The sequence below is a fragment of the Oxyura jamaicensis genome, chromosome 4 (assembly GCF_011077185.1).
Source record: "Oxyura jamaicensis isolate SHBP4307 breed ruddy duck chromosome 4, BPBGC_Ojam_1.0, whole genome shotgun sequence".
Taxonomy (NCBI): Eukaryota; Metazoa; Chordata; class Aves; order Anseriformes; family Anatidae; genus Oxyura; species Oxyura jamaicensis.
The window spans coordinates 89,995,166-90,020,527 of record NC_048896.1 but is presented as its reverse complement, the minus strand read 5'-3'; the positions used below and the strand labels follow the sequence as shown (position 1 = coordinate 90,020,527).

General features: G+C 46.1%; 1 protein-coding gene and 1 long non-coding RNA gene across 3 annotated transcripts in view; both read left to right on the top strand.

Moving 5' to 3' along the window:
• The window catches only part of FGFRL1 (fibroblast growth factor receptor like 1), a 167,161-nt gene that overhangs the window by 19,670 nt on the left and 122,129 nt on the right, over nucleotides 1–25,362 (top strand). The gene's annotated exons all lie outside the window — the stretch shown is intronic.
• On the top strand, nucleotides 16,015–24,099 carry LOC118165901. Its single transcript, XR_004750280.1, has 3 exons — nucleotides 16,015–16,539; nucleotides 17,018–17,182; nucleotides 20,343–24,099. It is a non-coding gene; the product is annotated as an uncharacterized LOC118165901 (long non-coding RNA).

Sequence of the window (25,362 nt, the reverse complement as noted above, 5' to 3'; positions counted from 1 at the left end):
CAGGAACGGCTTCTTTGGAGGGGAAGGGGAAATATTAATTTAAAACCAATAAACGTAAATTCACCCTCAGACTGCAGTGAGTGTTAGAAGTATTAATAATGCGAGCCAGCCCATTTCCTTACACAGGCAACATTTTTCCTTCTGGCATGAAATTCAGCTCTGTGCATAAGGCTCAGGTACCACCAAATCCCTTTCTCAGGGGCTCTTGCAGGAGGCCAGAGGTTCACAGACATTATGCTCTCTGTCTGTCTGCACATGGAGAAGTGTCATGGTAAATGAATCCATTACCCAGGATTGTTGATTTAACACCTTTCTTCTGCCTCTGGAAGAAGCCTCCTTCCAGGTCCTAAATCTGTGTTATCTTCAGCTCCCTCAGTGTAATTGGGGATTTGGGGATAAGAGGACGAGAGCCAATGCCACCACTGCTGGTCTGCGTTTTTGGAATGTAAAGGAAGAGGCTGGGGGTGGAAGAGTTCTTGTGTGTGCAGTTTGCTGGTGCGTATTTGGCAAAGTTTTATTGCTTTGTTAAAAGATGTTGAGCTGTATGATTTATTGGTGCTGCCAAGGAGACAGTATTAATGATTATTTCACATTCCAGGAGATCTCAGTGGGTCCTGCCCATGGTAAGGTCAAAATGAAGGGGCATTTGACATAGTACTGCTTACTTACAATAACAACTGATAACAAGCCTAGAAAATAAGTAAGTCTATTTGACTGCAGGGTGCGTTATCTGGCTGCAGATACCAACACAGCCTTCCAGAGAGAACTGTTGACCCTTTGCTACGTGTTGTCAGATCTCTGAGAAGTGCCATGGCAAATGTGCATGCACACACACACTTGAAAGTGCTTTTACTTACTTAGGAACAGCCATCCCAATATTAGCAATTATTCCTGGCAAGTGCAATACTGTCTGCTAACTGTGCCAGAATAAGGGGTTTGCTTGGGAATCACCAGGCCCAGCTGGCATGAAAATGAATTTGCAAACATTTGCTTTTCTTTTTCAGGGGTATCTTCTAGTAAAAAGTCAACACGGCCCACTTGGTGCCTTCCGGAGTGATGGGTCAAGTCCCCACGCTGGGGCTGGTTAGTCTCGGATTTGTACCTGAAGTGGTTTGTGGTTCTTTGACTATTTCTGCTGCACTGTCAGATTTTTTTATTTTTTATTTTTAATTTGATTGCAACTTTCACATTGCTTCAACACTGTAGCAGCCGAAGCTTTAAGAAAATCAGTAACTACTGCAGCTCTCTTAATACAAAAACAAATTTTAAGGGGCAGAGAACTCCACAATGGCAATCCAACATGGTAGACCTGTTCTATGCAGACACAGTAGGACCTGTGTGTCTGCATTTCACCTCACAGATTTGGTTAGGCCAGTTTGAGGGACAGCCTGTCTGTGGGTCAGCCTTGCTTTAGCAGCGTCTGTACTGAAGGAGATAAGACAGCAATCACATCCTCTGCTAGCTCTCCCCTGCTTCCAAAGGGGATTTTACAATGTTTTGATAATTTTTGTAGGCTACTGCTGGCCAAGTAGAGACATTCCTTGTCTGCTATTCATGAGGAGAAATGCTTGATTACAGCTCATCTTCCTGGAACCATCAGTGAAGCTGATGCCCTGGATCCTCTTCTGCAGATAAGATTAAGAGCATCAAAATCAGCACACTCCTGCCAGTGGTTTTGACTGGCTTAGGGGGGTAATTGTAGAGAGGCTGTTTTGGATGATGAGAAATTTTTCAGAAGTTTTCCCATAACATTTGTCAAACCCCTCTCGCTGGTGGATGCTGGGGGCAGAGACCTCACTTAATTGAGATGGATTTTTTTGCATTGTTTCTTACGCTGGCAGCAGCTGTGGAGGTTGCTGCTGCAAAGGGAATGAGTCACTCATTTGTCTGAAGCAGTGAAGAAAGGTTCTGCAACTTTCCATTGATATTAAACATGAAGCTGGGATATTGGTGGTTTCCATTTCCATCACCTTCAGCGTATTCATTTTTGTATCAGAGAGGTCAGGAATTCATGTTTGCATTCACTGCCTTTGAGGAGGAAGGAATCGTGTATGTTTGACTCTTTTTGGCTGGCCATCTGAGTCTGCTGACAATGAAGCACTGCAAGGACTGTCAGTTGGGAACTTTTTCAGATGCCGTTTTGGAACCTGCCTGTGCTGTTAGCTTCGTGTATCTCCACCCCAAAGGGCAGATCTCCACTGGTTCTCCAGATCTCCACTCCATGGCTCCACCACCATTTTCAATATTTGGGGTCTCTAATTAAACAAGCAGAACCATCCAATCTCCACCTCCACAGAGACTACACGGAACTCTACAGATGATGCAAGTCCAGCTTTTTAAAGCAGAAAATGTGTCTGAAAATAATCTGAAAGTGATGGAGAAGCCACGCTCTTCAAATTAAAACACCAACTCATTTTTCCCTTGTGGTTCTGGAAGGGATTTTATCTCGTGCAAAATGCATTTCCCCCACTACCCCTCCCCTCACCCAGTGCTGTAAGTCTGCTTTTGTTAGGCTGGTGCCGTGGAGCTAAATCCTGGAAACGTAATTTATTCAAAGTGTTCCGCACACATGTAAATGGGCAAAACTTATTGACAGCTGAGTTAAAGTATCTCTTTCTTCTGCATAACAAGGCACTTTCGCCGAATCTTTCAACCACTGGCTTTGTTCCTCAGACGAGTGAAAAGAGCTTATGGAAGGAAAACAGGCAGACGGAGAAAATGCCTCTGGTGTGTGTTGTGTGTCTACACAACAAGCACGCACACGTACAGGGCAGTGGTACCTCTCCCCATGCATGCATCCCCATCACATCAGAAGATGTATGCGTGGCACACAGATCCAAATGTATACTTGATAGAAGAACAGCTGCTGTGGCTGCATATATGGGCACACGGTGTACATGTTCCTTTGAAAAGCTCCAAGTGTCCGCATGTCTACCTTTAACTGTGTAAAATAACAGTCCCCTAAAGGATCTTGGTATTCATGTATTAAATTCCAGGCACACAGCAAATTTAGCTGAACTTTCTGCTGCTTAAGCAATACTCTTTCCTCCTCCATACAAAGCCTTGAATTAGCTAATTAAAATCTAGCAGAGAGAGGGAACAGTCTGCAATGTAGTGAACTCACCAGATTTCTGAGGTCATTGCTGGTACAGAGTTCCCTCACTCTGTCCCATGAAAAGATTTTTAAGTATTCATTGGAAATCTCCCATGGATTTAACTTCTTCCTTTGTTTTGCTTTGCAGTAAAAGCTTGATTGAAAGTGGCTGTGGCAGCAGTAATGCCTGGCTGAGTTTGGAGAAAACAAGCTCTAGACCCATTTAGACGTTTCATTTGAAAGCAGCTTCCATTATCTCTTATTAGGGGTTGTGGTTAGTAAGTAGCAGAGTGAGTGCATGTGTGTGTTCATCCACTATGACTTCTTTATCAATTTTATATTTTTAATCACTAGTTTTTTAGAAGAGGTGGGATTTTATTTTTTATTTTTTAATATAGGTAATTAATGTCTGATAAACCTGTATCCTGGATTTCTAGGGATAATCTTCGACAGAAGATACTAGGACTGTTAAGTGAATTCATTGCAGAGATCAAATACAATTTATCCTACTCTATCCATCCATCTGTTAGAATTTCTTCAGCACCTCATGGGAGAAAACTGGAAAAAAAAAATGAGATTCTCCCCTCACTTTTTCTCTTTCTTTTTCTTTTCTTTTTCTTTTTTCTTTTTTTCTTTTTTTTTTTTTTTTTTTTTTTTCCCTTTCTTTTTTCTCTTTCTTTTTCTTTTTTCTTTTTCTTTTTCTTTTTCTTTTTTCTTTTTCTTTCCCTTTCCTTTTCCCTTTCTCTTACAGAATTACATGCTAGTATTTAAGGTAACAATTATGGTAACTTAATCAAAGCTGCCTTGTGTTTTATGAAATGTGTTGCTTTCTGGGCCTCAGTTAACACTGGCGACCAAGGTGCAGAGTGGTTCTGCGTGGGCTGCAGCAGCACAGCTCCACTGGCTTCATTGGTACTGGATGAAGATTTTGACTTTGGCTCAGCAAAAGGAGAACAGATCAATACATGAAATGGAGTACTTTTTTATTTCAAGACGTGTTTTTTCTTTGACCAGGTAGGGCACGTGGAGGCAGTACTAACTTCTGCAGCACAAAAGCACAGCTTCCCTGCTCTGTTGAGCAGGGAGTCACATAAGAGAAATTCTTCCTTAGCAGCTCTTGCCTGAAGTGTGCTTTTTGCACTGGGACAAAGAACTATTTGTCAGCAGAAGCTGTTTCATATAAAAATCATATTTTCGGGTGAGTTTCTTTCTGGAGGCCCTTTTCTCCCCACATCCTTTCCTGCTCCTGGCTGCCGGCTGCCTTCTTATGCTCCTTTGGCTGCACTGGGCTAGTAGGGCTTATAACATAACTGAAAACGAATGCAACAAAACATTTCTGCTGGATTAATGGCCTGAATCTTCCTTCTTACCACATCAATACCTAGGGAGTGATCACATTCTGAGGAGAAAGCGTCAGATTGATTTCTGCTTTAGCTTTGTTTGGAGTTGGAGTTTCTCATACCCTTTTTCTACTCTCCTGTCCTCTGGCTCCTGTCACAGTGTTCTTATACTCACAGATGTCACAAACTAGAAATATATTTGAGCAAAGCACAAACTGGGTCTGCTTTAGGCTTAGAGCTCTCTAGGTTCATAGCTGAATCCAAGTGCCCTCCTAATGGTGGTGGTAGGGGTTGTTTGGTCTTAGCAATTTGAGCCAAAGTTTGGAAAAGCTCTGATTTAGGTCTTGGGAGTTCTTTGTGGAAATGGGAGGTGTGATTCTGTGGTACTTTGTGCTTTCTATTTTTGTTGGGCTAATGATAGGAAAATGTCACTTGCTCTTCGAATGAGTGGGAGGAAACAGCTCCTGAAACTACCCTTTTTATGAGGGTTTTCCCTGGCTGCTGGGAAAACGTTAGGAAGGCTTTGTGCTGGGATGAGCTATGCTTGGAAACAAACCAACAAGGGGGGGAAATGCAGTCAGTTTTTACACTTTACTTCCAGCATCTGTCCAAAGCTGTGGGAAGGAGGGAATAAGACAAATCCTATGAACCTAAGGTAATTTCACTCTGCCATTGTAGGTTCTCCTCACAGGTCATTCCTGCCTTGAGCAGCAAAAGGAGAGTTGGGACTGTGTAAGCTTATTCACCACTCACACAAAATGTCCAGAAGTTGAAGGCTACCTTTGAATTGGGAGGGCTCTCAGATAAGGATTTCAGCGTGCTGGACAGAGCAGGGAGCATTTGGAAAGGGCAAAAGGAAGGGTCCCCAAGGCCTAGCTTGGATGTTAGGCCTAGCTTGGTGTAATGCACAAGACTTCTGTGCCACGTGTCTGATTTTTGGACTCTTTCAGGAGGGAGATTCCTGGGCTGACCAAGCAGTGTGCTCTGAGAATTAATTTTAAATTAGCCAAAACCAGATTATTTAGTGAAGCCTCATTTCTTGGGACGGTGTTGGTGCTGTCAGGCTTGGACACGGCCTGCCTGCGGCTGCACTTAGGACTTCAGTCAGCTTTATGAGCGTGGCTGTGAAATTAATTAATTAACCATGTAATGACTTTTTGTTTTATTTAGTCTTCCAAAAATGCTATTTATGCAAAAGCGTTAGGAGTGCAGGGGTTTCTAATGTAGCATTTCTTTGGCTCATTTCCTGCCCAGCTGTTGGTCCTCTCCAGCCTCCTGTCCCCTGGCCAGGCAGTGGTGGCCTACAGCTGTGTGGAAGTCACATCTGTAGCTCTGCAATGACCACCTCAGCCCACATTGCTCCTCAGGGAGCCAGGACCAACCTTAGCCTGTGACAGTCTGGCTTCTGGCTTGCTTCAGCCATCATACCCAGAGTTGGCCTAGCTGCTATCATGGCCATCAGGAGCGTCATCTCTGGGCCTGGTGTCTGATGAGGCCATCATGGGACAGGAACACTTACTGGAAAATGATTTGTACTAATTACGTGGCTTGAAGGTTTCGTGTGGAACAGTAGGAGGGAAGGCACAGAGGTCAGTCGTCTTTATTCTCCAAAAAGCCATCATCACCTGATAAAGATTCAACTGCCTTAGGTTTTGAAGAGGATGCTTCATGCTGCTTTAGCCAAAGTGGGGAGTGAAGACTTCAATCCTGTGACCTTTGTTCTCTAAAGAGCGTGTCAAGTTTTGGCTGTGCTGCTGGCCTTGACTTCTAATTGTTGAAGAGGATGTGAGATCAGCCCCAAGCTTTTGTGCTGCAGCTTACCCGGTGAGAGAGGGGAAGTGCTGTGCTTCTCTGCACACCACTGCCACAATTTAATTGGAAAAAAACATAACCCCTCGCTCTCCCCAAATAACAAACTACCTCTAAACAGCAAAAATTAAAACAAAAGATGATGGTCAGGGTATGGGAAACCTGATGATACGAAAAGCTGTGTTTTCTTTTCATGAGGGTTGTTACATCATGTTGCAATAGGGGTTCACCCTTTATTTTGCTTATTTTCAGCATAAATTCTAACTCCATGTGATGGACCAAAACCCCGCTGACTTCCTCGGTGGTGGCATGTGCTTGTGAGGGGTCAGATGTCTCAGACACAGTCTTCACCCCACTGTGATCTAGCTGAAGGAGATGCACCAGGTGCTAAAGGGGGAGGAAACTAATGGCATGAATTTGTGAAGGGCCAGGGTGACTATCCCTGCCAGGATTTGCATAAAGGACCTTGTTATACCGAAAGATACTAAACTTTTAAAGGCATTTCTCCACCTTGCTGGCTGCCTGTCTTGTGTAGGTGAAAGAGACCCTTAGTTGTTTGCAGTCTTCTTCAAAGGCATGTCTGTAAATGAGGTGTCCTCTGGGCCATGTAGTGTCATGCACTGTTATTCCATGTGTATTGAGCATGCTGTGCTCTGATTACTTGGCATCCTCCTCCTGCCCCTGGTACCCATGTTTGCTGGGAGGCCCTTGGAAGGCACCTACCCATAATAAGCTGTCTTTCCTAAAATAATATATGGCCCTTTTATGTCTCTTTGGCCCTTTCACTTGACATAAGTGCTGCAGTGATGACTCAAAATTTCTGTACTTCTCTGCAGGGAAGAGGCAGGCCCAGAAGGAGCTTTCTCCTTTCTCCCCAGCATGGTAACCCTCTCAGTCATGGTGGTGGGCAGTCATTTCTTGGCTGACCTCGCCAAGGATAGTCCCTGAAGTGTTGACTAGTTACTATCTTGGTTTCAGGGTTGCTGAGATATGTCCTGCAGGGAACGGCACTCAGGAACTATCTTTTTTCTTGACAAACATCTCCTTACAACCTTGCTGCTCATGTGGGTTATGTGATTTCCAAGCTGGCCCAGAGCCTAGAAGTGAACTCATAAGCCTCAAGGAGCAATAAGTGCTGCAGTGTTTTAACCAGCCCAGCCAAACAGTTCGTATGTGTGTGTGTGTGTGTGTGTGTGTAAAAGCACTTTCCAGCAGACTGGCTATCTGGAACAATAACCCACCTGGCCTAGTTCCATTCAATAGTGCTATCAGCTGCAATTCTCTGGTCCCATCAAAAAAAATATATATTTTTTAAAAAAAAACAACAAGTCAAACAAAGGTATTTCCTCCTGAAATAGGCTGCACATGTGTAAACTGTAGTTATGTGTGTGTAGACCAAGTCTGTCTCAAACTTAATTTTGTGTGACAAGCAAATGAAGTGCTGTGAGAGCTGAGGTCTGAGCCAGTCTCTTTGTATCAACGAAGTATATCACAGGTAATCAATCTGCTCCTGAAACTAGCTCCCCTCACTCCACTCCTAGGTGCTGCCATCTTTGCAAGGGTTGTGGAAAGGGGATTTGGAGACAGCAAATATGTTTGTGATGGGTTTGGAGGCTTTCTAAAGCAAGGCCTCTAACCTGTGAGTTGGAAACAGTCTGCATTTTATCCTTGTGTTGTGCTCTCAGATATTCTGCTCTAGAGATGCTGGGCTGGCTCCTCTGAGCAACCAAGGAACTTGTAAAGGTGTCAGATGGTTTTAGGCTGAGCTGAAAGGAGCTGTGAGTGCTTCACAAGCCCATCAGGAGTAAAATGGCTGTGTTATGGTACCAAAGCAGTTTTGTACCTGGCTAGAGTGCAAGAAGCAGGCAGGAGAGAAAGGCAAATTAACGTCTTTGCATTTCCTAGAGGTCTCTTGGAACTTCAGATCTTAGGATTGGTTTAAAACTTTGATTTGCAGCCATCCTTATTTTACAGTCCCTGCACTCATTGCGCTACTGCCATCTGAAGAGCCTGTCAAATGGAGTCTGTAGAGAAAGAGTGGTGGGCTATGTGCTAGGAGACCGGCTTGAAGTGTCTGCATTATCACGAGATGAACAGAACCCCTCTGTACTTCTGTTACAGGGAGCTGAAGGGGAATCGTTTGGTTGTACGTAGCTGCATCATAGAAATCTAAACAGCCCCATATGGATGACCTGGGACATCTTGAACTGCCCCAGACATCCTACACAGACTGTCTCAAGGCCCTAAAGTCAGGAGATCTGTCTCTCATCTCTACATCTACCAATGGTGCTGCCACTGATATATCCTGGTGTGGTGGCTGTTCCCTTTCTTCCTCTTGTGGGCCTTAGAGAATTTCCTGCTTTTATGACCATTTGAAAAAACGAACTGAGAACTACATGAAAATCCCAAATTCATTTTTTAAAGTATTTTTTAGTCCTCAAACAAAAAAAGGTTTCTCTAGAGAAGGCCCATAGGCTTGATAAATTCAACAACCCCAAAGCCTGGCGGACAAAAACATGCAGTATTAGGAAAAATCATTCTGTTAAAGCTGATCTAATGAGTTTTGGACTGATGTAAAGTAGCAGAATTCAGCTGTGGCTTCAGTGCCCTGCTTCTGCAGCCATGACCCTGATTTTCTTGAACACAAGGTTTGGCAAGGCAGCACAGTACTCAGTCTTGAGCATATTTTGCTGAGCTCTCAGAAGCAAAGGCCACTTCCGAAAACATTTGTGCAGGGCCTCACCAAGCTCTGGTTTCTACCCACCTCCTCAAAGTGATACAGTTGAAAAATAGAGAGAAAAGTTTGCAAAACATTGCTGTTAAATAGATCTCCAGAATTTCCTGGTACTGTCCTTCCCTAATGAGCTCCTGAGCCGTCGTAGCTGTTCTCTCCCAGCTTCCTGACAGACTGCACACCATTTCCCAGCGAGACTTCTGCCAGTGCCAGAAAGGGAGACGGTGTTGCTTTGCTCAGAGTTGTCCTTGTGCTTTTTCCTCCCTCTTGTTACTGAGATAAGGAGTCCGTGAAAGACTGTGCAAAGCACCATGTCGGTTTAATCAGCATACGAGGGAGAAACTAGATATGCCCTGTTAGTGCAGTCACAGCCCAAGCATGAAATTAAGTGGAGGTGGGGGTGGATGCAACAGAGAGAAATGCTGTCCATCTCTCAGACATGTAGCTGTGAGTCCATGGAAAGGGGGAATTGAGTCGGTGTCCTTGCAGAAAGCCTCTTGGAGCCCGGCAGACCAGGGCTGCCGTGTCTTGCAATTACTGCACATAAGAACCCAAAGGGAGTCAGGCTGCAGTTTTGTGTGACGGTATTAAATGGCACTTCGGGAGAGCGTGCTGATTACAGCTGGTGAGGAATGCCATCACTTTAAGAGGGGTGAAAAAGAAGTGAGAACTAAAAGATTTTCTTTGTGCCTTGAGGGATGTGGGGATAGTGTTTTCCCCGTCACCCCAGAGATTAGTGGAGAGTTACACTCGTTCAATCCAAACATCTAAGCCGGAGGCTGCATGTTGACATGGGATTTAATGCAACCTGTCTGCTTAAATGCTTCTTGAAACCGTGGGGCTGTGTGATGGTGAAAACTTCCTTGCCTCAGTTACTGCAAAGCAGTGTTGTTGGGCGCTACCAAATGTTTTCTGTCCTTCCGCCCAGAGCTGGCAGCATGACTGCAAGTCTAACGCTGGTACTTTCAGCCTTCACTTTTTTCCTCTTGTGGTTGTCTCTTGTTGATGCAGGATGAGGCTAGATGAGTTAAAAAGAGGCTGGAATTTCAGCCCTTCTCTGCAAAGCGCTCCTATGTTACTGGATCCGTCCCTCTGTGCCCAGTTTGGGGGGTGTCACTAAGAGGCTGATACAGGTAGAACTTTTACTGACTCTCCTGGAGAGCCTCCCAAATAGATGGCTAGAAGTTTTGTGCAAAAGGAAGAGAGCTCCAGGCTACTGGTGTGGGCCACTTGTCTTGTTGCTGTGATGCACGTCAACCATGGGATCTTCTAATGGTTTTGTCTATTAAAATTAATTGTCTTTTCAACTGTTGAAGTAAAAGGAAAGACCATCTGGAGAAAAATGTGATTCAAGACCTCCCTCGCAATCAGAGGAGGAGCCTTTCTTCTGAAACTAGTTTTGTCCTCAAGCCTGACTTTTTGCTTTTTATGCTGTGATCTCAATGTGCTCTCACACACTTAAAAGTTGAAAATGTAGTAAATTTACATTTACTACATTGTAGTAACTTCTGACACAAAACTTTTATGAAATGTTTCTGATATGACAGTAATGTAGGGAATGAGCAAACGACACTGTTGCCATGAAACATCATGCTGCCATTTCATTATCCTTCCAGTGTTTGCTTTGTGAAGAAAGCACTTTGCATCTCTTTCAGAATGGACAGACCTATGTAGAATGCTTCTGTTGGCATCTTCTTTTTGTTTTAATACAAAGGATGATTTTAGTAACCTCAGCCTACCCTCTGAACTTGTGTGCAGGCATTTTAGCACGCATCTTTGTGCCAGAACTTTGAATGTAAAAGTGCTGTTTGGCACTCGGGTGAGAAAAAATACATGGTACCTGGCTTCTTGGCTTGTGTTTGCAGTTACGTGGCTGCATTGACCATCCTCACACTGTGTGCTACCTTGTTCAGGGAACAGCCCTGCTGAAATGAAAAGGCACAGGTAAGAGCTTTCAGTAAATTAAGCAGCAAGGAGAAGAGAGTTAAGATCCAGCAGATGTGGCGGGGTTGGAGGGTGGTGTTAGATCACCCCAGCTCAAACTGCTGCTGTCTGCTCTCCCTCCTATGGCCCTTCACTCAGAATGAAGGTGAAGGTTATTAAAACACAGAGGAAGAACTGAATATGATCTAGTTTATTTTGTGTGAAAAACCTTGAAGATACAAATCTGAGTGTGTAAATTTGCAGATACGGAGCCAGCTCCTGAAAACAGGGCTTTGGCCAAGTGAAGTGACTAAGAGAAACAAGGACAAGGATGTTCTGGTGAAAGGGGCTTCTTCCATTTACTGGAGAACTTGATGTTCTTGCTGCTGTAACTGTGGTATCATTATGAAATCATGCCACGGCCCTTTTGTTTCTTATTCTTAGTTATTTGTGTTAGTTCTCTGAGTGCTTCAGTCAGCCAGCTTACTCCCGCTGTGGGAAGGAGGTTTCTGTAGATTAGGCTATATGAAATCACGTGGCTGCAGCACTTGTTCTGACTTGATCAGATAGACCTTTAGTTTTTCTCATTGCCTCTAGTTTGAAGCCAGACAGGTTGGAGAGGGTGAGAAAGCAGCATGTATTGCCTTGGATGGAGTCCTTGCTGCTGCCTTTTCCATTTGGTATGTGGGCTCCCAGCAGCTGTGCAGTCGGTCAGTCCCTAGCACAGGGGCACCAGCTCTGAGCAGCTCTGAGCACCATTACCCAGTTGCTTTGCTCTGAAGCAACGTGCAGATCCTTGCCATTCATCCCGACCTGTGACCTAGGCCATTCTCCAGCCCGGTCCCCCCAAATTCCCCTCTGCCTCCCCTTCCCAGGCCCCTCGCACGCGCTCGGTGGCGATGTGCGGGGTCGCGCAGGGTGCTCTCCTGCCAGACACGCGGGCGTCCTGCCAGCTGCCCTGTTCCCTTGGGCTGACAAAGGCTGGGGCTGCTGCGGGAGGAAGCATGTGCAGCTCCCAAGGGGCAAAGGAGAGCGAGCACTTTGTATCACTTGACAGGAAGGCCTCTGCTTGACAAAAGAGCGCTGCTGACAGGCTCCGAAAAGCAGCCCCGGGGCTTATATTTCCTGAGCCAGCGTGACATCGCCAGCCGTAGTGCACAGGGGTTAAAGAGATGGGAGCACAAGCAGGATCCTCGGGTATTTGCAGACCTCGGTGGGTGGGTTAACAACCTGTGCATGGCTCCTGCTTCCCCAAAAAAGTGAATTTGCCACCCGTCCCTTCCAGCCCGTTCTTTCTGTGCGGCAGCTGGGGCACCGGGGATGCAGCAGCTTGGGAAGCGCTGGCCAGATTTTTCTCTTCCCCCTCTGCTCCCCCCGCCCCAAGCTCGCACAGCGGTGAAGTAATCTGTGACATTCAGACAGCGGGAAGGGGAAGCTGCTGCAAAATAAAATAACAGCATCAGGAAGCGGCGCCGTGCTCTTTCCCGCTCCCAGCTGGGAAATGACAGCACTTCATTCAGCCGCTCAAAGCCTGTCGTGGGTTCAGCCTTTGCCGAGCATCTCTGGCTAATAACTTCTCCGGCTGGCCCCGCTCGGCGCTGCCCACCCGGTGGGCTCAGGGCACTGAGACAGGCGAGGTGCCAGCAAAGAGCCCCGTTAGCAGCAGGCGCTGCACCATAACACCTGGCAAAACAGTTGTTTAGGTTTATAGCTTCTGTGAAGCCCCCCGGAGGGTGTTTCTTTTACATTTTAATTCCTGCTGGTTACGTTTTGCAGGAAACCCGGACCTCCCCCCTCTGTCTTTTACGGTGGCTGTTCCTTCTACAGACAGGTCACAGCACAGCGTTTCACAGCCCAAATCCAGTGTGTAATGTGTCAAAGTGAGACTGCCCGAGGCAAGCTGACCGCTTGGACAGGTGCTGTGTACATTTGGAGAGAGAGGCTTTTCTCTCCTCCTCTTCTCACCGCAAAGCAAACCCTGGGTGCAAGGAACTGCCTCTCTGGGCAGGTGTTGGAGTGCAGGAGGCTGGTCCTGCATTTCATCCATGGTTTCTTTTAACATGCACGAAAGTGCAACGAAGTAGATGAACCTTTTGTAATCTGCCCAAACCGACTGCCAACAGCCAGTGGAACTGTAGCCGCCTGTGTGTTCCTGGGGTAATATAATCCTAAAAAGAGAGACGCTTCGTTTTGTGGGTGCTCAGGTTTGTTAGCACCAATCTGACAGTCCAAAAATGACGTGAAAGGGAGTGTGTGATAAAGTGGGGGTATCAACTAACTGTAGGCACCTAATTTAGGTGTCTAAGTGAGGACTCTGAGTTGTGTCTACTCTGTCCACTAGCTACATAGGAGGGTAAAGATAGACAGTGTAAATAGCTCCAGACATTTGAGCTTACGGGGCAGCCTCTCAAGGGAAACAGTGCTGAAAATGCCATTGCTTTAATGGTCAGAACTGGGCTGGATGGTGCACCAGCAAAGCATTCATGTGCTGATGGAATGCGAGGGCTCGCATTCATAAATGGTCTCTGTCATAATCCACCCCTGCTAATCTGAACCAGAAACATTTCCCTCCCTTCCCTAATAGTAAGCAATTCTTCAAAAGCAACCTCAATTTTCCCTTCTGTAGTGCTCCTTCCATTTCTAAGTCATCAGATAGAAAAAGAAGAAAACAACAAAAAAAATCAACCTAGCACGTCAGACCCAGTGAACAGAGGCGGACGGCACTGGCGAAGCACCTTAACAGTGACAACCAGATTCACACATTTTAAATCCTCAAAAGCAGATTATATTCTTCGTTTATGTACGACTGGAATGTAAAAATAAGCAAGGCAAAGCCTGCCTTGTTAACTGGAGTCCTAAACCACAGATCTGCTATGGATTTAATGCCTGTTCTCTTCATCTGAATCTGAAGGGACACAAAGGAGTCAGCGCCTGGTAATGGGCTTGAGGTTCCCGAGGAATTTCCGTCTACTGTTCAGGGAGCCCACAGTTTCATCTCTGGTGGGCCTGCCTGTGGCTGTCCACAAGCCCTCTGTAATCATGTGGTTCCCTTTTAACGTTGGCCCCTAGAAAACTGCTTTCAGCAATTACAGAGCCGAAATTGTCGCATGAGCCGCGTGCATGGCTCCGCTGCCTGGAGAGGGTGGCCCTGCTGCTGCCCTCCAAACCAGGCACTTCTAAGCCCTCTGCCAGGCCATGGTCAGGCTGGCAGAGGGGAGGCACCTGCTCACTCGTGATCCTCGTGCTACTGGGTGAGTGCTGGTAGGAGGTGGAGGATGCCAGGTGTGTAGATGCTCAACTGCTCTTCGAGGACAGCGTGGATGAGTTGCTGCCTAATGGTGTTTAAAAAAGGTGGCAACAACATATTGTGCACTGAAGGCTAAGATAGCCTTTGGTCCTTGGATTGTCTGCTAAGCATCCTAGAACAGATTTTCCATGGACTTCAGCCATATACCTCTTGGGATTATAATGCACTTGCTGTTCTTTTTTAATCAGACCCCTTCCATAGCACCCATTTTTTTAGTGCATTCCACCTTTAGGATTTCCAGGATAACCACCTGGTGGAGCCCCCCAAGTTGCCCTTTCAGCTTCCAGCCCCTCTGTTTGCATGCTGTGACTTAATAGCGTTACCTGAGAGGTGATGCCATCTCATCGCTGTGCTGTCATCACTGGGCATGTTGAAAGGAGTGTGACACCACACGGCTTGTAGGGTGCAGCATGACCATATGAAATACTAAGCTGGTCCTACAAAATGCTGAGAGATTGTGCCTGCTGTAATTAAAGCTCTTCCCATCTATTGGCTTTGGAAATTATCACTTTAGCCCTTCATAGGGCTACAGCCTTTAGTGGTTACCCCATCTGCATAGAGCTGCCTTAGGCTTGCGCAAGGATGACATAAATGTCTGTCCATGTTCCTGTGTTTGTTTGCTTTTTTTTTCTCTTTTTCTTTTTTGAGTTGCTTCTGGATGTTTGCGTTTTGCGCCTGGGTTTTATCACTGAGGCTCCTCTACTGTCAATCCTCTTGCAATTGCTTATTTTTCTTCCTCTCACTGGGTATTTCTTTTCCTCTATCCCACCACAGTCTCCCCAGGCTTCTCTTCCTGCGGTACAGCTAAATCCTGAGAGAGCTGGCCTCTTCTCCTACATCCCGAATCAACAGAAAGTATCTGCAATGTTTCTTGGCCAGGTGCACTAAAACAAGCAAAGGTTTTAAATGATGTCACCGTCTTTCAATAGAGCTGTTTGGTCTCAGTTTGCCACAGGAGCAAGAGAGCAGCTGTGAGCTGTAAAGAGGAGGCCCCTGGCATGTATATCTGGACCAGTGTGCCCCAAAGCCAAGTTTCCCTGTACAATGAGTCTGATTTTCAAGTGTCTGACCACTTAGGGTTGTACAAAGTTGCAGGAAGGGAGGTGTGTGCTGCCTGTGGGGACTGTATTCCTGCCTCTTCAGTCAGCCTGCTGCAATTCATTTCATAGCTCTGTTCATCCTCCTGCTTTCTGCCCTGTTGCTCTGTTTGGATGTGTTCTCTCATTTGCCCCACACCTCGTTTGATCAGGGCTCTGACCTGACCAGGACCTTGGGAAGCTGCCATGATATTTGTGGTGTAAAACCCTACTGTTCTAGCATGACAGGACTTCAGCCCGCTTTGCATCACTGTAATTGATTGCTGCAAAATGAAGAAAGATCTCTTTTCCATGTATGTAATTACATTAGCTCTGATATATAGAGAAAAAAATCTGGGAAAGGAACTGTTTTCCATCAGAAAAAGCAGTCCCATCCCATTAAAGTGAAAGTGCTTCACAGAGTAGTGTGGGCTTTGCTGATCTACAGGCCCAAACAATACTCTTGAAAATAAAAGTTTCCTTTTAAGACAGTTTTCACACTTCATGTCTTGTTGCTGCTCGATGTCGAGCTGGATTTTGAAATTTCTGAAATCCTATGCAAAACAAAATGCCTGTCTTCTGTCTGTCTCCAGAGGCAGGAGGCTGTCTGTGCCCTGCCTGGTGGGATGGGGAAGCTGTGGGCTTCTGAGGGAGTGGGTTTGCTGGAGGGACACAAATCAGGGAGTCAAATAATCGTGGTGCAGTGCTGTCTGCCTCAATGTGGGCTCCGTGTTCAGCCCAGGTCAGCAAGCCGTGTCTGCAGATAAAGAGCTATTCTGGTAAAGTGAGCTCACAGTGGACGTGTAAATGCAATAAAACCTAAAATTTGTATAATGTATACCCATGACCGAGTCTTCTCTCCCTAAGAATCAAAGTTTCTAACCTGTTTTTTGAAGTGATCCTCCTTAAATTAAAAAAATAAGACAAAGCTGCAAGTAAACAAATGGGCCAGTCCAACATGGAGGCCCTGGCAGCTCTGCCGTGGGGGAGCCTGGTGCTCAGCTGCAGATGATGACAGAGCTGAGGAGAGACACCACCCGCCTGCTCACAGCCCCAGCCTGTTAATCTGAAACTGCTGCACCCCAGTCTTGGGCTGGTTTTTAAATAGCAAGTGAAGAGGGAAGCCATGCTTCTGTGGGGACTGAGGGAGCCGAGTCTGAGATAGCGCATGGATGGAAAAGGCTGCTGGGACTGCAGCCCTCCTCTTCCCATCGCCCAGGTGTTGTGAATAGGCCCTGTGTGCTTTGGCTTTAAAGGTGACTTTTTTTCAGAGAAATGCCTCCTGGCATGGAGGTGGGGGGAGGAAAATTGGCAGAGAAGAGCCTGTGTTTCAGCCTTTCTGCTGAGGTCTGGACATGCTGCAATGGCTGCCACGAGGTTGGGTGGGTTGGTGGGTGAGGCGCAACATGGCAGGTAGGATGCGAGATGGTGGGTATGGCATGACATGATGGGTAAGGTATGGCAGCAGGGAGCTCCTGAGGTGGCCCACAGGCCTGGTGTCCATCTGGAGGGCCAGTGCTTGCAGTTAAGGGCTGTGTGTGACAGGAGAGGTGGGAAGGTCTTGATGACAGTGTGAGCTGGTACCAGGTCTGTGAGTGTTGATGAAAGCAAGGCTTTCAGGGCAAAAGGAATGTCAAATGAAAGCAGGATTTCTGAAAGACGGCCATTAGAACCTTCTTTTCTGGTGCTTGCAGCCTGTTCGGCTTGTTAGGTGTCCTACACTTTAATTTAAAGGGTGTTTGTTGGATTTGCCCCATTGCTCCAGCAGAAGCTGCGCTGCTCAGTAAGACCTCAGAGGAGCACTTCTAGGGTCATGGGAGTGGGGTTAGTCCCTGGTCCTGAAAAATAAGGTGGAATGACCACCTAAAATGGTCTTTTCCAGACCCGAAGGAGATCGTGGTAAGCCCCGCATCCCAGCCTCCTGCAATCCTAGTCCTAATTTCACTGACTTTCACCCTCTGGAGGTTCCCTCACTTGTTTTTTACTCATCCTGAGGGTTACCTGGGATGATGCAAGCAAGACTAAGGTGGGTGCCAGAGCATATATGTTTATCTCAACATAAAGGTTGAGACCAGTGGTGGGTCTGGTATGCACCTGGGGTACCTGCAAGCCCCACTGCAGGCTGAGGTCTCATATCCTCTGAGACATGTTCTGTGTCATTTGAAGTGTATACCCACTTCTGTGTACCTATTTGGACCAAGCAGATCAGAGGAAAACCTTCAGCCAACAGTGCTCTCCTCATTTGTTAGAGCCTTGACAAGTTAAATAGAGGGAGAGATTAAATATGAATGGGAGTTACATTGGAAAGATGTACTCTAGAGACGTTAAAGAAAAGGGAGGTAAGTCAACAGGAAAGTCACCTGATTAACGTAGGAAAATCTAAATATTGGGGGATGCTGTTGGTGCCCCAGTTCCCACCTGAGACACGCCTGGTGGATATGGCATTGCCCTGCTCAGGATGGAGGTTCTGCCATGACGTAGCACCATCATTATAAATGCCCTTACAAGTTTGCCTTTCTGAAAAACAACATGAAAGAAGCTGTCCGCTTTAACAAGTTGCGTGCAAAGCAATTAATGGATCCTTTCCATGTGCTGACAGATTTCGTATGTCTGTCTGCCTGTCTTTCTCTAGTTATTAATTGCTTAGGCTGCTAAACACAAGTTTCTCATTCATTATCTTTATTTATCATCAATACTTGTCTGTTGGTATGCTTAACTGTTGAATTGAGCTAAAATCTCACTGATTCCTGGCAGATTTATGTATTACTTGCATGAGAACGTATTTCTGCTGTCTGTTTAAATTAGAGTGAATATGCAGTCATGTTAATGACGAGATCAGGATGACTCCATGCTGACTTTGTGTCAGCATAACAACAAAACTTGGCCTACATGCATTTTTGCTCTTGCATAGGAAGCTTTTTTGGTAATTGATGGACTTTTTTGTTTCTTTTTCTAAAGCAATTACTGAAAAAAATGAATTCCATTATAAGGCTATTTCTTTAGCAAGGAAGTATGTTATAAATAGAAGGCAAAATTTCTCATTTTGGCAAAAAGGCAAATCTGGACCACATCTGCTGACTTCAGCAGAGCCATACCAGGTTTACACAACACACGTTGCAGCTGGACTTGTGTTGTGTATACACAGAGAAAGTTAAGTCATCGTTAGAGTTGATGGGAACGTATCTGGGAAATGAAGTTTTCCTGAAATTGTTTTTGCACTTTTGCTGAAGCCCATATACTTGGGAAGAGGTGTAAGTTTAATGAAAACTTAATCAGGAAGATCCAAAGAGAGAAGCCAAGCAAGCAAGAGGAAGAGCAAAACAGTGTGGTCCTCCTCATCTTGAGTTCAGGTTGCTGGATGGGGTGTCAAGCTCCAGGTTCAAATCACTGTTATATAGTATTTTCACTACTCTCCATATAGTCTGTGAGGTTTCTCAGTGTCATGTCCTGAATGTCTTGTTCTGAATATCTCCAAGTCATGAATATCTCCATGTCATGTCTTGTTCTGAATATCTCCAAGATGGGGATATCTCCAACCTGTCCTGGTGCATGGAGTTATTCTTCCCCAGGTGCAGGACCTGTCCCTTTCCCTTTTTGAATTTCATGAGGTTTCAGTTTTCCCATTTCTCCAACCTATTGAGGTCCCTCTGAATGGGAGTATTACCTGTTATAGCTCCATCCTAGTTTTTTTACATGGAAGAAAGGCTTTTGCTTAAATCCAATCCACACATAACAGTTTTTAGTTTTGGATTTGGATTGCATGACCAGAGGGGTCTGTTTTCATAGTTTGGTTTCATTTAACATCACTGCCATTCTCCTGATCACCATGTTATGACAGTGTGTGGTGGGGTTTGGGAACTTTTTTATGCTTCTCCAGGTGGTATGAATCTGATCTGAGCAGTCTGGAATATTCCAGCATCATGGAAATGAGTTCTACAGCCTAATTACATCTACAGCCAAAGATTACATCTCAAATCCTAAAACCGGAGCAAACCAAGCCTGGTCCCAGACTCAAGCACTGCTGCTTCTGCTTAGATTAGAGGGCTCAGAGAAGGTTTAGGGCTGTAAAATGGTTGCATTGGTATTTGGCAGAAAAACGATCTAATGCATCATGAACTTTTCCAACATTGGATAACTGGGATGCTTCCAGGCTGATTTCAAAGCCAATTAAAGCAATGTCCCTGAGTGCTGCATGTTACATTATGCACTGGGTAAATAGTATTCAGGATGGTGTAACAGGCATGACATAGGGTGGAGAGCTGTGTCAGTTTTGGGGGACCATGAGTTCCTTATGCTGTCATGACTGTCACAGATGCGTCATGGCTGTGCATTGCATGTGCAAGCCACGAAGCACAACAGCATAATCCACAAACCTCTGCCTTGTTCCTGGGCATTAGGTATTTTGCATGCATCTGCAGATCATAACCCAGAAGTGCTCTGTTATGGGAGGACACAAAGTAGTAGACAAATCTTACAGCCAAAAATTGTCAGCAGTGGTAGACTCCATAATCTTCCTTTACTTCTGTTTAAAGATTAATGGTTTTCCTCCCTCCAACATGGACAGTGTGAGGCTTCCAAACAATTGATACCTTCCTGTTTAGTTTACAACAATCACTGAAGCAATGTCATGTTTATATGGTGGATGCAGCCCTGCATTCAGCGGCAGGATGACTTGTGTCAGTCCCAGAACCCATGAGGCTTGGTATGCAGCTCTTGCACCACTGGAGCTGCCTCATCAGTTACCAGATGGAAGAAAGATGCGTGAATCTCATGCTTCCACGATGAAGCTTGGGGAAACTGGGCTTTGACAAAGGTTCTCTGTGTTGCTTTGTGCATTTGAGGCTGTTTTTTCAGGCAGGGTCCATTCCGCAGTCACCTGTTCCTATGCCATGCTGTGCTGCTCTGCCAGCTGTGCTGATCAGGTTGCTTGGTAAATAGGATCAGTGCAATGATCACGTTTAAAAAAAAACAATAACGAACCCCCCCAAACCAAGACAGCAACAATAGCCCCCTTGAGAGTTGATAACACTACCTCTCCCCCATTGTTTACTCTGTGCAGATTTTAAGCACGGCGAGGCAGGGGCTGTCTCTGAGGCACAGAGAGCCTCTGATCTCACTGGTGTCCTTGAAGTGATGTGTTATAAACAGAAAAGAAGGAGGGAAGAGCCCAGGCCTCATCGTCAGAGAGCACACAAACTATTTTTGCAGGCAGGAAACCTTACCAGGCCCAATAGCTTGGACCTGGATGTGCCTCTGAGAGGTAGCCAACCTTTCCTAGAACTAACCTTTTGCACTCTTGCTGTTGAAATCCCCATGCTGACATCCTAACCCTGCTGGAGTGCAGCCTTTTCATTTCTTGGATGTGCCAGCAAGCTCTTTATTATTTTTTTTCCCTTCCCACAGTCGGTCTATTCAGTCCCTCTCAGAACAGGCTGTCCTGCTGGGACGTTTCAGTGCAATTAGATATTAGGTGTCAGGAGCAGATAATGGGCAAACGCGTATCAGGGGAGATGGCACTTAGCTAATCTCTGGCTCTCTTTATCTAACAGGCTATTTCAGGGAAAAACAACAACAATGCAAGAAAGCTCCCACTGTAGCGTCTGTGTCTGAGACTGGCTGCTGGTGCTTTGGGGTTGTGTCGGTATTTCCACCCAGGCTTCACTTGGTGCTTTCCCAGCAGCCTTGTTTTCACAGCTGCCCCATGACCAGGCAGGAGCCCGTAAATGATTGTAGCCACAGCTCTTGCAAGACCTCGTTGTTGGCACATCTGTTTTCTGCTGGATCACTTTGCTGTTGTCTTGGTTGTTTCCCCGGGCAAGCCAAGAACCTAGGTATGGGAGCGTGTGGGAAAAGGAGATGAGCTATTAGGATAATTAGCATCGTCCATGAAACCTCATTTTAGAGGCCTGTTACATCAAAAGTATTTAGGGTTGAAGTTGCATCTTTAAGCATTTTAGTGAGTTTGAGCACTTGACTGTGTATCTCCAGCATCTGCCTAGTTTAGGTGTCTTACATCATCTTTCTGGGATCTGTTTCAGAAGCAGGAAAAAAAAAAAGTATGTTAAATAAAACCTAGGATGGCTGACCTTACACACTCGGATTATTTTTTTTTTTAGTGTTCTCTGCCTGAAACGAATTAGCTTGTGCTAATTAGCCCTAAATGGTGAATTGCTAGGGAGGCAGCTGTGGATGCAGTCAGACACCAAAATCTCGTTCCTGGTGAAATGAGAGGCCAGGTGAGCCTGTCCAGTTGGCACGGGTGTTGTTACTCTGAAGACCTGTGCTGGGTACCCCAGCTGGTTACAACAGGAGAAAAAGCAGGAGAGGCTATATAAGCATGAAGGCTTTGGGAAAATAAAGAGAAATAAAAACGCCATCTTCCTGCTCGCTGCTGTCCCACACAAAAAAGAAAATCTCACCATGTAACTCCTGAATTACAGGAATTCCTGGAGCCCCAGCAAACTCTGTCTAATCTCTCCCAGTCCCTCACGTATCGCCTCTGAATGTTTTCAGTGAGTTCCCAGACCTCGTGCTTTCTTGCTCCTGATAACTAGCCATTGCTGGGATGCCAGAACCACTGCACTGCATAGTTCAGCTATCAACAGAAATATAGTGAGATAAAGGGGATGGTTAATACCAGAGTGTCTGGGGTAATGCAGATGTCAGAGATACTCAACTGGCTTTCCCGGACGAGTTCTTTAAACGGGTCAAGTTACTTTGGGAAAATAGTATCTAGCTCTTTTGAAAGTGTGAACATCCACAAGAACATCATGCGGATATTTCCTCCTGTTGAAGAGTCAGGCATCCATCAAATACATCCATAGTGCTTCGGAGCCTTGGCAAAGTAACGCCACCTCATCCGGGACTTTCTGAAGATAGCCTCCTGGGCACTGAGCGGGTTTGGAAAGCTCCGAGTGGAACTGAAGATGAAAAGCTGGCCCGAATGCAGGGCAACGAGTTCCTTTGAGAATTAAGTCCATAAAAAAAATGAAATCTGATAGAGGAGCTGAAGGATTTATTGAAATGGATGAGCAATTGTAGGATCGCAGATGCCAAAGAGGAAGAATAGGGCTGTTGGGTCTTCCTGCCAGGTCAGGGCTGTCTAGTCCAGCAACCTGGTCTGTTGTTTCCATTGAGGGCTTCCATTGCTTCCCTTCTGAGACCATTGTGTTTCCTGATAGGAAAACGTAGTAACAATGAGATCTGACTCCCAGGGTAAATTTTTTGTCCATCTAATTGCTGGCTAATATTCTTAGTCATTTTAATGGGAAGTATGTACTCCAAGAAGAGAGAGAAGGGATTTCTTGGGGCCCTCAGATGATGTGCCATTGCCAATGGCACTTTCACCAGCGTGAAAATCTTGCTTCTAGCTTTGGAATGTCTTTAAGCTCTGGTGAACTCATGAATGAAATGAGTGCTCATCCCTCCTTCTGAGCCTCATCAGTGGGATGTTCTGGCTCTTTGTGCCCAAATAACCCGGTGTAATGCACTACTGGGTGTGTCAGAGCAAATGTGCTCTTGGCATGTGGAAAGTGCAGGGCAGAACATGAATTTGAGATAAAACTTCCGCATTTGAGGCGGATCCCACTGAGCAGTGGTGGCTTGAGCACATTTGGGAGTTTATAGCTGCTATGGGTATGGGTCCAGAGGGTGACTGGAGACGCTCATGCTTGAGAAGCTCTGGAGAAGTGCAAAATGATAATGGTTATGCCAGCCCAGGACTTTATCCGGGACTTTATCTGGGACTCTTATCCCTTTGCACTGAGTCGGGGAAGCAAAGGCAGGAAAGAGGAGACTGCATTTATTCCTCCATTCATGGGGATGCTGCACGCCCCCATTTATAGAGGGGGCTTGGTCTCAGCTGTGAAGGCAGCTGCCAGTCTGCCCCTTCTGACTGTTATTTAATGCTTGTTAAAGGAACTCACCCTTTAGTTTAGATTCAGCATTTCACTCGATAGCTTTCTGTGCAGCCACCGGGGCTGGGAAAAGGGAGGGAAGAGGAATCCCAAGAGCAGTAGCAAGACAGAGGAGAATAGCCAGGGAAGGGAAAAAAATATAAGGACATTGTTTCTAACAGCACTTAGTGGCCTAGATTTTCTTTTCACAGCTATTTCAAAAGTCTGCTTTATTGTCGACCCATTCAGCTTTTATTGGTATATAGTACACTGGGTAGCAGCAGCCACCGTTGTCTGCATGGCTCTTAACATGATACTCTGCCAGATGGCAAGAATATAAACCTGCGTTTGTACTCTGGGATTGATCAAAGTTTTTTGCTGTTGTCACCCCTGTAACATTGTCACAGATGTAAGGCTACTACACCCTGGCTCTCATCCCCGCTACCTCCCCGTGTATAAGTGCAGTACAGTGCCCCTTTTCACAGAGATATAATGCCCGCATTCCTTACATCCCAAGGATAACCCCGTGCAGGGGAGGATGCACTGCGAGGTTTCACCAGGAGGTTTTTAGACAAGGGTTGTGCACAGGCGTGTGCAGGGAGTGAAGCTGCCTGGGGGGGTAGACCTCTAGTAGATGGAAATCAGCAGCCCAGCTACGTAACCGTGCCGAGCTACTCCAGGGCAGAACCCAGCCTGGGATCTCAGCAGGAATCCCAGAAAGGAAAGGGATTTGGGAGCGATTAAAAAAAAAAAAAATACGCAAGGCAATGTTCAGTGGTTTGGGATTAACAAAACTTGATGGAAGAGAGAAGCTGTCTTGGAAGGGGAGTGGGACTGTGCCTCTGTCACGGGCAAAGAGAAATCCCACTCTATGCGGGGAAGAGATGCAGGGGTCCTCCTCCTTGAAGATTGCTGAGGTCAATTTAATTCATCTTTACTTTCCCATCTGCTTCTTTCCATCCTTCCCTGGCTTTCACTGCCTATCCTGACATCCCTTTTCTTGCTGAGGGTGTGCGTGTGCCAGTACATTTCAGCAAAGAGCCCTGGTAGACTCAGGTGGCCGTGCCACAGGCTGGACACAGCTCCTTTCCCTGCGGTGGGAGAGCCTTGGTGCCATGATCCACCTCCCTGCTGGCTGTAAAAATCCCGGGACATGCTCTTGTCTCAAGGGGAAGATGATCTTTGCTCCAAGGGGAGAGGATCTCCTGTCGCCAAAAGGGGCTGCATGCCCACACCAGAGGGAAGTAGAAGAGGAGAGAGAGCATCACGAGCCATGTTCTTCCCCCTGCCCTCTAAGGAAATGACCTGCAGCTGAGAGGAAGAGGGAAAGCAATGTCCAGAGGTCTGTAGGACTACTTCTTTAGATGTTTTTTACAAGACTGCACCCTTGTAATCTCACCTGATGCTGCTGGACCGGGGCCTTGTTGTGTGGCAAGGGGAGATGATCCCCTTCACCATGCCTCTGTGTATGAATCCCCTCCGGGAAAACACGGCTGATAAATGTTGTAAAAAAGGCCAAAACTGCCAGTTTCATCCTGACATTTCACAGAAGTGGCAACTTTTTCCCCCTCTCTCTCTTTTTAAATTTAAATGGCTTGGGTTTTTCTCACATTGATGGGGAGGAGGGGAGAAGCAGCCTGGTTTGGGATGATTTATGGCTCCAGGGTGGCTAACATTTTGGCGAACCTTGCAGGAAGAGCCCCCGAAGCATGCCAGCTGTAATCTGCCGAGCTTTCGAAAGATACACTGAGCAAGATAACGTTTTATTTATCCTTGTACAAACAGGCTGATGGAAAATGTGCACGTCCCAGACAAGGAAATTCTCCCTCCTCCCTCTGCCCCCTCTCCCCAGTTCAGGCTCCCTGGGAGCAGCTGAGCTCTCTTACTCCTGCAGTCCCCGACAGCTTCAAATTCACTTCCCTCAGCGCCTTCAAAGGAGGTTTTGATAAATGCATTACACTTTACAGCCAGCCAGGGCTCTAATTGCCAGGAGGATTACGATAAGCTTTTTTCTTGTTGTTTCAAAACAATCTGGAGGACGGCATGCCCTCCTGGTGCAAAGCTCCCCCCAGCCCAACCATAGTCGGGCAGGGAGGAAGCAGCAGGGTGCAATATTCGCCCTGATTATTACACTAAACTGGGGATTATTTGATTATAATCCAACCGAGGGGGCATGGAGCTCCA